Source organism: Anas acuta, chromosome 9 (genome assembly GCF_963932015.1).
Source record: "Anas acuta chromosome 9, bAnaAcu1.1, whole genome shotgun sequence".
Classification (NCBI taxonomy): Eukaryota; Metazoa; Chordata; class Aves; order Anseriformes; family Anatidae; genus Anas; species Anas acuta.
Genome location: NC_088987.1, coordinates 9,537,410 through 9,551,159, shown reverse-complemented (window position 1 = coordinate 9,551,159; position 13,750 = coordinate 9,537,410). Strand labels below are relative to the sequence as shown.

Genomic DNA, 13,750 nt, shown 5'->3' with positions numbered 1-13,750 from the left:
TCCTTCCCCGCCGCTCCTCGGCTCGGCGCCGGGAGCGCGGAGAGCGTCGGAAGCGGAAAAGCGACGCACCCGGCCGCCATCTTGAGTGTGGCGGAGGGTGGCGGGCGCCATGTTGGGTGTGGCGCTAGGGCCGGCCCCGTGGGGCAAGGGAAAGAAGGGGAGGTTTACGTGGCTTTATTACATTATATGGCTTTATTTTAACTCAAAATGCCCCAAAGAGGTTACACTGCAGGATTAGGACAGCTGACTCAATGGCATTTTGCCTAGTACTGTGGCACAAGCAGGGACAGTGACATGTATAGTATCACAGAGTCACAGAATCACAGAATTTCTAGGTTGGAAGAGACCTCAAGATCATCGAGTCCAACCTCTGACCTAACACTAACAGTCCCCACTAAACCATATCCCTAAGCTCTACATCTAAACGTCTTTTAAAGACCTCCAGGGATGGTGACTCCAGCACTTCCCTGGGCAGCCCGTTCCAATGCCTAAACAACCCAACATTTCTCACCTTGTACTTCAGGTACACCATCACGCAGAGAGGCCACCATAAAGTATCAGTGGTGATGTCTGAGCCTCCCGAAAGAGATCCGTGATCACCTGTGTCATGGTGATCTCCGAATACAGAGCGTGGGTCATCCTTTGCCTGTAGATGTAAAATGGATGATGGGATTTAAGAGTCTCTTAATAAATAACATAGCAAATTTCCAGCAAAAGGGCTTTTTGCATCACAAAATCCATACTAAGTTGATAAGACAGCAGCCTTGTAGCTCTATTAAAAAATAATCTTACTGACTGAGGAAGACAGTGTACAATAAGGCTTGTTTCAGTCTAGGGTGGAACAACATTACTGCCTCTGTGGTGACTGCCAAGGAACGTCCTCAAGTACTTAGACAAAGTATTTTGCTTTTGGGGTTGAATTAAAAGAAATAAATAGGTCAACAGTCTCTCAGAAGAAAAAGGAGGAGGAGGTAGGAGGGCAGCTGGAAATATCTGAGCTACAGGCATTTAAAATATGTTGCAGCTGTACAGGGGACAAATACTTATTACCCTTAATTTTCTGAGCTAAGTATGCATCAGTGAGGTCTCGTGGCTCTCCAGGCACCCAGCTCTTCTGGTGGTTCCTGATCTCGTCCTTAATAAGTGTTTTTAGATCCTGCAAGTGTGTTAGTGCCTCCACTGGTCTGATTAACACATGGTTTAAGTGCTTCAACAGTGATGGCAAAGTTTCTTAATGCTGCACGTGGAAACACAAGTACAAGGAACACCATGACATCTTGGCTTTGTACGACATTTAAAGCCTGAGTGTGCACAGCTGAACCATGTCTAACCATGGCTATGATCCAGGTTTATTGTTGCACTGAGTATAGGAAATAAATGACCACTTAATTTCTTTAAAGTTTGTTTTGGAGGCAAGATGTGTGAAGGATGACCATTAGTATACTGTTACATTTCAGACTGACTGCTCTCCCCTACTAACCTTCAGAATTGTGGCATTTAAACACCCTTGAATACAGTTTTTCTTATGTTTTGTAAGTGAAGCCTTGCCCAAAATGACATGTTTCCTCCTACACCTTAGGTCAACACTTGGCTGTAGTTCTCAAAGCCATGACTATGTTAGCTTGTCCTGTTTTTTCTGGATGATCATTGCAGATTTCTTTATTATACCTTTTACTGTAAAGACTTCTTGAGATACCTTGGTATCATGCTCAGAAACTAAGAATCGTGCAGGCTAGGCTAGTACATGAATGGGAAACTCATTAATTTTGTGTATTGAGCGTATATTTGGGGCCCAGCGTTTGAGAAGGACATGGAGCAGTGGTTCTACAGAATTCCCCTTGCTGCCAAGAGCAACTCATCTTGGAAAGAGGCATTAAAAGTAGATGCAGGCATTGTACCAAACTCTGTTCTCTAAACAGCTCGATCTGCTAAAAATATTTCAGTATACACAACAGAAAGTCCCACGGGGACCTCCTGTGACATCCCTAAAACAAGTACATGCCCAGTCAAGGCATTCTTCACCGATTTGAATCCATTTAATACAGTTTAATCCTACCCATGGTGTGTATACGTTTCTGTAGAGCCCAGCCCCCTAGGACAACAAAACACACAATGACATAAAGATATAAGACATTTACAGAGAGGCTGTGTCTGCCTTCTGCATCGTAGTGGTACTCTTAGAGCAGAGCTCAAAGACCATTTCTATTATGTAGGGCTGTTTTGCGGTCCTTGCCATTACATGAGAAAGGGACAGGAGCCACTTCATCCTGCTCTAAGGAAATAAAAGAGATTGGGATCGTGTTTCACTGTTAAAATGTTAGAGGGCTTTCACTATTATTAATATATACATTACTATTTATGACTGTTATTTTTCATGTATCTGCAGTTTATATAGCCAACAAAGCAACTGTGTCATGTTACCCAGAAACAGTTCAATGGGATTTTTTTTTCCATTTACATTGCCCCACCAGAGACGATTGACGGATACAGCAAGATCATAAACATTGCTTTTACTACCTTTCCATGTTCATTTGTTTTCCAGTCATACAGTGTTTTCAGAGTACCAGTGCTTAGACAAGGAACAGCCTTCATTGTTAAAACAAAAATTATAGTTGTAATTAACACCAGCAGCCATTAGATGGTAATGTTTGCTCACCGTTGCACTGAGCAGTGTGCTTGTCAGGTCTCACACAGGGAAGCAATTGAGCCAAACTTTTCAAACACTGCCACTGATGCGGGGCATCTCATTTGAGATGTGTTGGGAATCGTGGGTGGCCTGCGAACCACGAGTGGCCAGCCATCCGATCCTACCGGTGGCTGCTGGAGCTTGGGGTCTCACTAGTTCCTCACATCAAGGCTCTGGCACCCATAAATCAGAGACCAGTTTTGAACTCTTCAACCCTGGGTAGTTGAGAAAGACTTAATTGCACAGAGGGAGGGAAGAGGTGGTGTTATCTCACTCAAAGCATTAGGAGTTCAAATAACAACAATGTCAGCTAGAGCTTGCTATTGTATGGGATGGGAGGTAAGGATTTCTGAACATCTGTTTCAAGGATTTTGAAGTATGGAGAAGGGTGATGAATAAAGATCATGCCTGCACATGATTTTCATTTTACATATACATGTATATACAATACCAAGCCATATGTAACTACATATACATGCACACATATGTAACCATATGTATAAAAGTGTGACCTTTTTTTATGAACACTTGTAGCACTTCATATGATGGACAGATGAAAGATGAAAAAGCATATCTCTGCCCTTGGGGGGTCAGGGAACTGGTGAAGACAGGCTATTCATAAAGCTGTTACGAGTTTTACTACACAGTTTCTGCGTGTCCTGGCTTCTGCAAAGTGCCCTTAGGAATCCACTGGTAATGGTGTATTGCTGATCTCAAATATGTTGCTCAGGAACATCTGTAGGCAGGACTGCATCTCTCTGGAGGTGGGTGCAGGCCTCCTCCTTTGTGGGAAACAAAGATGTTGAAAAGGGATTCTGAAATATGCTGACCATAGTGAAAACACATGCAAATATAATGAGGTGCCTAGCTGCTGCCACTTGTTGTGAGCAAAAGCTGTTTTCTGCAGGGGAGAGTAATTTGCAGAATGGTTTTCACAGCAGTGGGAAGTCCAGTCTTTTAATTAATAGCTCAAGTAAGGTGGAGAGGAAAGAAAAAACCAAGTGCTTGAATTCCTGAATTGGATTCCATCTAGTACCCAAAGGAACTGCAGAATCTGTGTTTTCTTTTGTGCACACAGGAAAGCAGGGAGCCTCAACGATGCATCATCTTGCACAGCTCCCACATTTAATGATTCTCCTTGTTCCAAGACTGCTGCAGAGAGGAGAGTCAGGGATGGAGACATGGCATGAATCCTGAGCATGAATCCTTCCTGGTTTTTCCTCCAGCAGCACATGGAGAAAGGAAAGAGTTCTGTGGGTCTCGTTTGGCAGCTGCGGTGTGTAGACCACATTAAGGTAACATTACTAATGTATTCCTTCCAAGTCTGTGCACTGTCCAAGAAAAGAAAGAAAAAAAAAGAAGGCCAGAAAGCAATGTGTTGATATACTACCATATCAAATAGTACGTAGAATGTAACCTGCTTGCAGTTCTGTCCAGCTGCTTACTTACACAGTCAAACTCATACTGAGATTGTAATCTACCCGCTTGGTTGTGTCGCAGTGCCTATCAGCTCTGATAACAACTGACACTCACAACGCCCTTCCAAAGCAAGCTGAACTGTGTGCGAGAAAAACCATTGTCAGCCCGATCTTCAAAATCTTAAAATCACAGGTAATAAAGCTTTTCTTTGTCTTTTCCCCAAAAAGGAAGATTAATTCATTTCCACCCCCAACAGCAAGAGCTGGCCTGGGTCAGTAACATCTCCAGCATGCTGCAGCCTCTCCCACTTTGCTGTTCCTGTGATGGCCAGGCCAGGCCTCTAAGGAAGTCTTCCAGGGACTCGCTGTGCCAAGAAATAACCAGCCAATAGCAACATTACCAAAATAAGGGCTACAGGATTCAGTTGCCAAGCAAATAAGCTTTGCTGCCTTGTTTTAGTAAGTTTTGCTTATTCTTCATGTTTCCTTTCCTCCCACCCCATAGCTTGTACTAAAATAACAGTCCTCCCCAGGTGCTATTTTTGACGGCGTGACTGTTCAGTGTTTTTCAGCATTTGCAACTGTTGCTGAAGTCCCTTTCCATTTATTGCTAATCCTCTCTAAATTCCCACAGGGAGATGCATGGCTTGTAGCTCCACTTAGAAAGCTCAGAGGTCAGATTGAAGCTGGGAAGGAGCAGAAAGATGCTTTTACCTTCTAGCCAAGGATACATTAGAAGTCTGCACCTGAACTATTCACAAAACTATATTAAAAAAAATAATCAGTACCTTCAAGAGTGTTTCATGGTGAGTTTGGAAACTCAGCATTCACGGGTTGCCAATGAAGGAGAGAGGTGTTGGTCCTGGAGGCAGCTTCCTTCGGGCCCTCCGGATGTTCAGGAACATCAGAGAAATCTGGACAAAAAGAAAGACAAGAACACCCACAAAAATTCAACATTGCTCTCATCTCCCTCCTCACCCAGCTAGTGCCAGGGCTCTCTGCCCCCACGTCCACTCCCCTACAGGGAGCACTTTGACAGCACAGGCAGATTCACCATGCCTAGTCCCAAATGTACCTGGGCTGCAGCAGAGCGTGTCCCTTGAACCACAAACAGACTGAGCAGGAAAAATGGAAGGGGTGAACCGAGGTGAGCCACTTTTCAGCTGTCACAGCAAGGACAGGACTAGTAGCCTGGTCTGGACATGAGCTTAGACTTCAGAGACCTGGTTCAGTTCCCTGCTGTGCTGCAGATCTCCTGCATGATTCTGGGCAAGCTGCTTCATGTAGTTTCATGTTATAACCTGTCTGTAACCTACCTTGAAAACAAAAAGATGCCTTGAAAACAAATAGTCCCACATTTCCCTTTCACCAAGGCTGCATCTAGTGACCGCAGAGTCATAAAGTGAGTAATTTGGCTGATCTCATGGAAAACCTTTCATTTTTAGGTGCAGTACTAGTTTCCTGCTAGCTCAGCAGTCTGAACACACTCACCTCCTGGCTGCTGTCTCACTGATGCAGCAGAAGCAGCAAGAACATGGCCAAGGACAAAGGGGACAGGACCACCCCTTTTGGCAGACTCTGACTGGTGGTTTTAGCTGCAGCACGAATCTTCGTCTGAATTCCTTCTGCCTCGCAGTCCCTCATGCATGAACTCGTAGGGCTGTTGCTGTCCCAAATACATTCCCAGTTAACCACTCCAGTGACAGGAGACAGAGAACTACCCTTTACACAAATTATATTAAGCTATCTGGTGATTGTTTTTTTTCTAATGCACTAAAACATTCTCAACTAATCACCTAATAAGATTTCATAGGCAGTGAACGTATGGATGGCTCAGTAATGGGGAGACATAATAATGGGAGGAATTTATGGAAGGCTGAAAACAAATCTAAAAAATGTGTCCTTCTTCATAAACATTGTGAAAAACCATGAATCACTGTATAACACTTCAAGAAACTATGCAAAAGGGCCTAGCAATTGCCAGCACTGTTTTCCTCCCCCAGTCAAACCCTTCCCTGAGAGGTTCAGTTTTGTCTGTCTTTTGTCTGTCTTCAGCATCAGAAATTTGAATTCCCCTCTGTAGATCTTCACAGCAATTAGAGGGGAAGGAAAATGACTTCCCTTATAGTCTTACCCTATTCTAAGTACTATCATTATTATTTTCTCCTTGTTTTCAACACACCTGGCAAAGCTCAAATAATTGGTAACCCAGCTAATTAGTGGAGATAGCTTGTTATAAAGCCTTGCTCCCACTTAACTACTTTACTTAACCACTGACAAGTAACACCTCCTTATGATCAACAAGAAGATTCCTCCTGGGGGCTCTCCCTATACTGCCCCCCACATGGTGCATCCTAGCCACAGAATGGAAAAATCACTCTTCTTGTACAGGTGATGCATCTTTCTTCAATCATATTCAATAAAACAGACCACTTCTCACCAGAAAATGAGCTGGAGACAGCTGTCAGAAACAGCATTAATGTCACTTTACCTGTGACTGTTTCTGAATGAAGTGAGATTTTTATTTTTTTTATTGCCAGCTGGTATGTGAATACAAAATTTTTGCTAATTCATACTGTAAAACTCAGGACACATCAATACAGGTGTCAAATGAGTGAGAAAATAGCACAAGCTTTCACAGACCAAATTGACTTATTCTAGTCAGTATAATTATAAATTAAAATATATAAAAAGAATTTAGAATTGAAAATAGTTAACATAGTGAGACTGATTGCTGATGAAATGACCTTGGTGGATTTTAGAAACATGAAATTTCTGCCATTTTTAACTAACATAGGACTTTCAAGATGTCTTCTACTGCTTGGGGAGACAGAAGGAGCTGCACTGGGAGAGCACAGTGGTGGTCTTCACAGGAAAAATAGTTTTGATCCCATGTTGCTGCCAGATGTTAAGGATGGGAGTTTTGCCTCTCTTATTAAATGCCTATCTGGCAGCACTGTTGTCTCTTCAGGACCACCCTAGGAGAGGCCAGGGCAGCTGGCTGTGCTCAGCAGCACTGTTACGGGGACATTGTGCTCTCTGCTGCGTCTGACATGCTTGTTACATGCTCTTTGCTTTCATTTTGACTCTCAGGGAATGGAAAAAAAAAGAGTGAATACTCATGCCAAGGCAGCAAGGTGAAGCTAATGGGCCTGGATGTATCCGTGATTCTTAATAAATCAAAGATGTGTTTGTCAGCTCACCAAGAGCGTGAAATGCCATTTGGATGCAGTCTCACAAGTTTTTACCTTTACACTTCCATCCTAATGATATCTTTGCACTGACCTCTGTGTGTTCTTTGGGGAAGCACAGTCCAAATGGTTTTACGTGGGACTTCATTAGTCTCCCCTCTTGTCTTGGCTAAGTCTAAACATGGAGCAGTGCCCAGTGCAAAGTGCTCGCTGTAGTTTCTGTTCCCAACAAAAAGAGGTTGCGGAGAACCCAGAGCAGGTTGTCTTCATCAAATCACAGAGCTGGGATTGCCTTTAATCTTCAGGCAGGAGAGGGGTGAGATTAGAGCACAGCAGACCTTCCAGCACATGCGGCCATTAACATAACTCCAGATGACTTCAGCAAGCCACACTTTGCAGAATCTGTGATTTCCCAAACCAAACAACTGTGAAGAGCAGTAAGAAAGAGTAAAAGATCTCAAGTCTCTGTTTCTTCATGTTTGAACAAAATTTCCTGTCTTGTAGGCAGATTTAAGAAGTGCTTTGAATGATAGCAAAAGATCATTGTTGAGATCATTGCTGGAAGTTTTTTCAATGGCAGATGTTTCTTTCAGAGATCTGATGCATTCAGAACTCTCCATGGGATTTCCTAATTTCAATGAAAATTTTAGAACAAGTTTGTAGAGTCCCACTCCCCCACCAGTGTCCTCCCGTGTGCAGCATCCATGCACCACATTCAGTGTGTCTAAGTCAGGTACAAGTCAGTAAAACCTTGTGTTTCTCCTGTTTCTTTTGTCTCTCCGTAGGTCTTGATTTCCAGCTTTACCAAAGAATGTGCAAAGTTTGAAATCTCTTGGCAAGCAAATACTTTATTGTGAAGATCTGGGAGATGGTTTGGGAGCCAGGGCAAAACATCACGGATCAGTAGGAAACAGAGCAGATTTGCCTTTATTCTTTCTACTTAAATTCCTAATAGTTCTCTCAACATATTAAAATATCCAAGACAAATTTTGGCAGCAAGATCTGCTATTTAATTATACCAAGAGATGTATTTTGGTACTGCGAGGGTGGTTCAGTTTTAGGACTCTAAGTAGGAGTATCTAAAACATATGGTTAGAGCACTGATAGGAAACATCTGAAAGATCTAACCTGAAAAAAAAAAAAAAAAAAGAAAGAAAGAAAAAAAGAAAACACTTCAAGTCTCATGTAAAATAGTAGTCAGAGAAGGCAAAATCTTGAGAAATAGTTTCTTGCCATCTGACAAGCTCTCTGGGTACTTTCACCACAGTGTCATACTGTCAGCTGGGATCTGATTGTTGCTGTAGCTGGCTTGCAGCCTTTTTTGCTTTCCATGTTCTGTGCTGTGGCTCATACCTGGTTTCTTTGCATTGTTTAATTGCTTTGTATTGATCGTATTCCGCTTGTGGTGTTCATATTTTTATTTTTCTTCTTCTTGCAGGACTCCTCTATCTCAGCCTTTCTCCATCTGCAGGACACGATTTTCAAGCAGTTTTTTAACTGATTCTCCTGGAAACAACTACATACAACCAAAGATACTTACAGGGGGCTGGGAGATGTTATCCAAATTAAAAACATCATTCACTGTTCTTCTAAATCCTGTTCACTACATGGTACTCATAGAGAAATAACTACTGTGAGCCCAGCAAGAAGACTGAGTAATCAGTATTTTTCATGCTATGCTATGCAAGGTTGTACCAATGTCTCTTCTGAGGTTAATAACAGAAAAAAAAGCAACCCAAATCCAGTGAAGGTGTACAATAGAAGTGGTAGTGCTGATGGTAAGAAGATAGGTAATCCTCTGTAATACCATGTCCTGCCCAAGACACTAATCATGAAGAAATAGAATTGAAGCTTAATAAAGCAGAGAAGAAATTGTGTCCTTTAATCCCCTTCTTTATAATCTTGCCATATTATTGCAGTCACTATTGTCAAGAAAGCTTACTTTCTTATTCTTATATCTTGTAAAGTGATTGACTCTGCATGCTCTGCTACACAGCAGCATATCAGAAGAGATTACACACAACAAACCTCTGCAGGAATTCTGAGTGCTGCTATATGACAGTACAGGTTGTTCCCAGGTTCACAAACGCTCATCTGTTCACACCAAACAGTGCAGGAACTGAATCATCTTCTCAAGTCTTCCTGGAAATTGATGATAAAACCCCTGACAACTCCTTGTAATTTAGTACAGCCTCATGGATCCCCAGGCTTGGCCTACTGGCATCTCACGGTGCTTATATTTAATGTGGCAACCCCCAAACCTGGCCTGAGAAAATACTGCCTGTGTAACACGTCTGATTAATTCTTACTCGAGATGCTGGATTTTGTCCTTGAAGACAAAAAACATGCATTTTTGAATGGCAATTGCAAGTTGCTCTCCCTTCCTCTAGCAATGTGAGGACCCAGGTCAGTCCTTGACAACTTTAAGTCATCCGTCTGCTTTTGCCTGGCTCTGGAGAGAATTTTTTACTTGGAATTTCTTGTTTGTGAGGTCACATTGGAGAGCAGTAAGTCTTAAGGGATAATGGGCTGAGGAAGAGTGAGTCCTTAACTGAAATACACAAGTGACTGTATTGGTTACCATTGAATATGAGGAAAAAAAAAAAAAAAAAAGAAAAAAAAAAGTAGGTAGGCTGGTGTGATTTAGGCTGGTATCTCTTAATAAATCCATCCATACAGATTTCTTTGGAAGTTCAGAACCACATCACATTACCTCTGTAACTTTGTGTGCACCTGGAAATCTCTCCTTTAGTCTGCCCACGTTTGCAACAATAAAGGTTTTCAAATTGACTTAATTGTTTCCCTGAGGGTGAAAATACTGCTTTATTCAATGGCTTTGTCTGAGGCACAGACACTGCATTTTCATTCCCTCTAAGGCTCCCCTAAATCTACGTTTTTTCCCATGGATTCTGGTAGCAAAATCAGTTTTTGCAGGAGTAAACTACAGACACAGCATTGCTCAGTGTATAACACACCTTTTTTACGTGGCATCGTTTGATCATTTTTATATATTTCAAACTAGCTAGCAGATAATGTACAAGTTGTGTAAGTCCTCCAGGAGAGGGCTGTGTCACAATCTGAAACCTACACACAACCTGTTTTGAGTGGTGAGTGTTTTGCTCTTCATCCATTCCTAGGCTTGACTGCAAGTCTGCAGACATCACTTCAGCACTGTCCAGATTTTGCTTAGGCAGTCCTTGATGCACACCAAGAAAATAATGCATTGCAGAGACCCCTCAGAGACAAAGAGTGATGCAGTTGTCAGTTTTAGCCACTGCTCACATTCAAAATGATCGGTGCTATGTAACACAAACTCCTGCTCAGGTTGTGGTTGTCCTTTTTGAAAAACAGCTACCCACATCTCCCTTCCCTGGGCAAATGCAGCAGCCCTAACAATTAAACAACATTAATACTGTCCAGTTAAATTTGAGCTCTGTTATACCACTGCTGGGCAGTGGAAGTGGGTTAATAGATGGGATCAGAAAGTTAAGGCTATTGATCCCTATTAATCCCTATTGAAAGGATAAAACAAAGATTACAAATTGACAGTTTGCTTATAACTACACTGATACCTGAGTTACATGAACCTTACCTCTTAGAAAGTTCACTCATCTTCTTCCACTGGTAGGTATGGAAAACAATTGAATCCTGGCATGCTGTCTTGTAATTAGTCCACAGTCATGTAGGAACATTGTTTAGCATGCACTGAAGAGCATGAATGATGTTTTCGGGTACTGGCACTCCTGAATGAATCTGTACTTCAAATCCTGGCTAGTGTTTGTTGCCCTGAACAAGCTTTTGCAGCTGGCTAGTTGTGTACTGGCTCTGTGCTCCTAGAACAAGTACAGAATCATAAAATCATCCCTTGCTATTCCTTTGTAAATCATGACTGTGAACTGGATTGAACTCAAACTGGGAAAAAAAAAGCATGCAAAAACTGTTGCCTTTGTAAGATTTGATCTCAGAGAAGGCACCTTGGTATAGCTGATTGGATGCATTCCACAGTATGAAGTACATTGACCTCCTGTGCTGAGCTACCGTTAAAAGGCAAAAAGGCATCGTTGTGTAATTTGCCTCAACAAATGAGAACAATTCCTAACAGTGTGATTTAAATCTAGAGAGACATCTCACAGGGCTAGGGCAGAAGGATGAATGAAACTTACCTGTGCATGCTGGAAAAAGGTTAAAGAGATGACATTTCTTTTCTTGGGTACGATTTTTATCTACAAATCTAATCTAACAAAATGACTTGCTGATTCAAATTACAGTACCCATATCTCCAACCATTTGATCTGCACATGAAGCTGCATTGGCCATAATGCTTCAAGATGGCAAAGCTGCTCTTCCCTTGTTCTCCATCACTGTATCATATGGCTTGTCTGATCTGCCTGACCTATAGCATACTCTGTAACAGGCACACAGAAGTAAACTCAATATTCCTTACACAGTCATACTCACAAACAGATGCCTTTGTTTTATTCTGCAGTGGTTTTTCTGCATATGCAGCCATAGACACCCCTCCCTCTCTCTTCCACTGAATATTTCAGCTCAGGGTGATTTTTGCAGATATGTTAACTGTATTTTTCCCATGTTGAAACTCAACTATTTTAATGCTTCATCCATCTCCATCGCCCCATAAACTAGTTCCTTCATGACACCGAAGCTTGTTGTTCCTTTCAATTCAAGTCAGCTGCAAATGTTATTAATGTGATATTTCACAATGGTAAAAAAATATCAGGCATAACGAGGACGAAAAGGAGAGGTGGTAAGATAATGACATTTACAGCATCAGAATTTTATGGGGAGGGATTTCCTCATCCCGGGTTACTCACAATTCCCAGTTCAGGCTGCTCTGACAGTGCAGGCTCAAATGCAGATTTCAGGGCTGATGATATGTGGCTGCTTTACAATGCATTAAAGGAAATGTGTGCAACCCCCATTCAATTAGCATATTATCTCTTGTTTTGACCAGAAATTTCATTCTAGTACTGAATAAATCTGATTTACCGTTCACAATGCATTTTTATCACCTGAAGACATCTAGAAAATGAATAAATTAAGCTCTGAAAAGAGCCAGCAGCGAGACTTTTAATCAAAGGAAAATGAATAGCACTAAGTGCATTTTGGCTCCTGCTTCAGGATTACAGGTTGCTTGGATGAACATCTCTTTCCAGTCTCAGTTATGTCCCAGCAGGTACCTGGTCAGGGTCTAGTCTGGAAGGAAGAGCAAATTGTTCAAATGGAAAATATAAGATTATGACAATAAACACTCAAACTGAAGCATGATATATCGAACCATTTTAATTCTGAGAAAATGGCATAACAGCCATGCTCTTCCAGATGAAAGTTCAACTAATCTAATGTTCCCTTTTTGACAGCACATGGTAGCAGAGGCCTTAGGAAAGGTTATAAGAACAGGAAAAATGAGAAACACTGTATTGGTATTAAATAACCCAAAAGGAATTTTCTTGCTGAAAATTTATCCAGCAAGGAAATGTTTAATACAACATCCAGTGGCAAGGAGTTGCACAGCTTACCAACAAGGCATGCATAGTACCATCCCTTCTGGCTCTTTTGAAAAATCTCTGGTTTTGTTGCATTTGACACCTGCCAGTCCTTCCATTGGGGAGATGTTTTTTCTTTTCTGTTGGCTCCCATCTGGTTCAGGATTTTCCAGGTCTCCTCAAAACTATAGAAATAGTTTCCCCAGATGTGCTACAGACTATTTTAAAAATGTAATACCATCAAGTTGGTTTCCCCACTACAAGTAGTTGATTCACTGTTTCACACACTGGAACATCAACAGAGACAATTAAGCTCAAGCCTTTGACACACACCAGTTTCCTAAACAACATATTTGGACTGAAGAGCAATCACGATGCAAAATCTACCAGACTTTCACACAATGCTTTCTTTTTCTCTGCTTCCTGCTTTCTCCTTCTGACAGGGTAAATAGTTTCCCTGAAGTCTGGTGCACTCAACTTGCCACGTGGTTGTTATGCTAATATTGCTGTCTAGGAGAGCCCTACCATGAAACAGAAAAACACGAGAGAGAAAAAAAAAAAAAAAGAGTTGAGGATCTTGGTATCAGACAACCTGGCAATATTTTCCTTAACTGTAACCGTAGAAGAGCTGGGCGCCGTATAATGCTAGGCAGCTCTTTCCTCTCATGTCCATTAAAATTACAGCAATTTTAAATGCTGTAAGCTTTCTGCATCCACAGACTCCTGCCATCCAGCAAACAGTAAGCAGAGCAGCCACCTCTGTGATTCTCCGGCATGAACTGAGTTTTCCCTGAAGGAATGGCAATGCTTTAAGAAGTAATACATCCAGCTGGGGATCTTTCCCTTGAACAAACACCTGCAAACTGTTTTCAAACCTTTGTAAACCTTTTTATTAAGGATGACAAGTCTACCACAACTCAGAGACCTGAGGCTGCGGTTGACACTGTTTAT

General features: G+C 41.8%; 2 long non-coding RNA genes across 3 annotated transcripts; one reads left to right on the top strand and one right to left on the bottom strand.

Moving 5' to 3' along the window:
- Nucleotides 1-196: 196 nt before the first annotated feature.
- LOC137861296 (uncharacterized) lies at nucleotides 197-6,402 on the bottom strand. 2 transcript variants are annotated; one of them, XR_011099528.1, is made up of 3 exons: nucleotides 5,596-6,402; nucleotides 4,893-5,018; nucleotides 197-4,017 (listed from the first exon to the last, which is right to left on the bottom strand). It is a non-coding gene; the product is annotated as an uncharacterized lncRNA (long non-coding RNA). The 2 variants fall into 2 exon arrangements; XR_011099529.1 differs by lacking the exon at nucleotides 5,596-6,402 and adding an exon at nucleotides 5,180-5,587.
- LOC137861297 (uncharacterized) lies at nucleotides 6,385-9,338 on the top strand. Its single transcript, XR_011099530.1, has 2 exons — nucleotides 6,385-6,495; nucleotides 8,734-9,338. It is a non-coding gene; the product is annotated as an uncharacterized lncRNA (long non-coding RNA).
- Nucleotides 9,339-13,750: the final 4,412 nt, after the last annotated feature.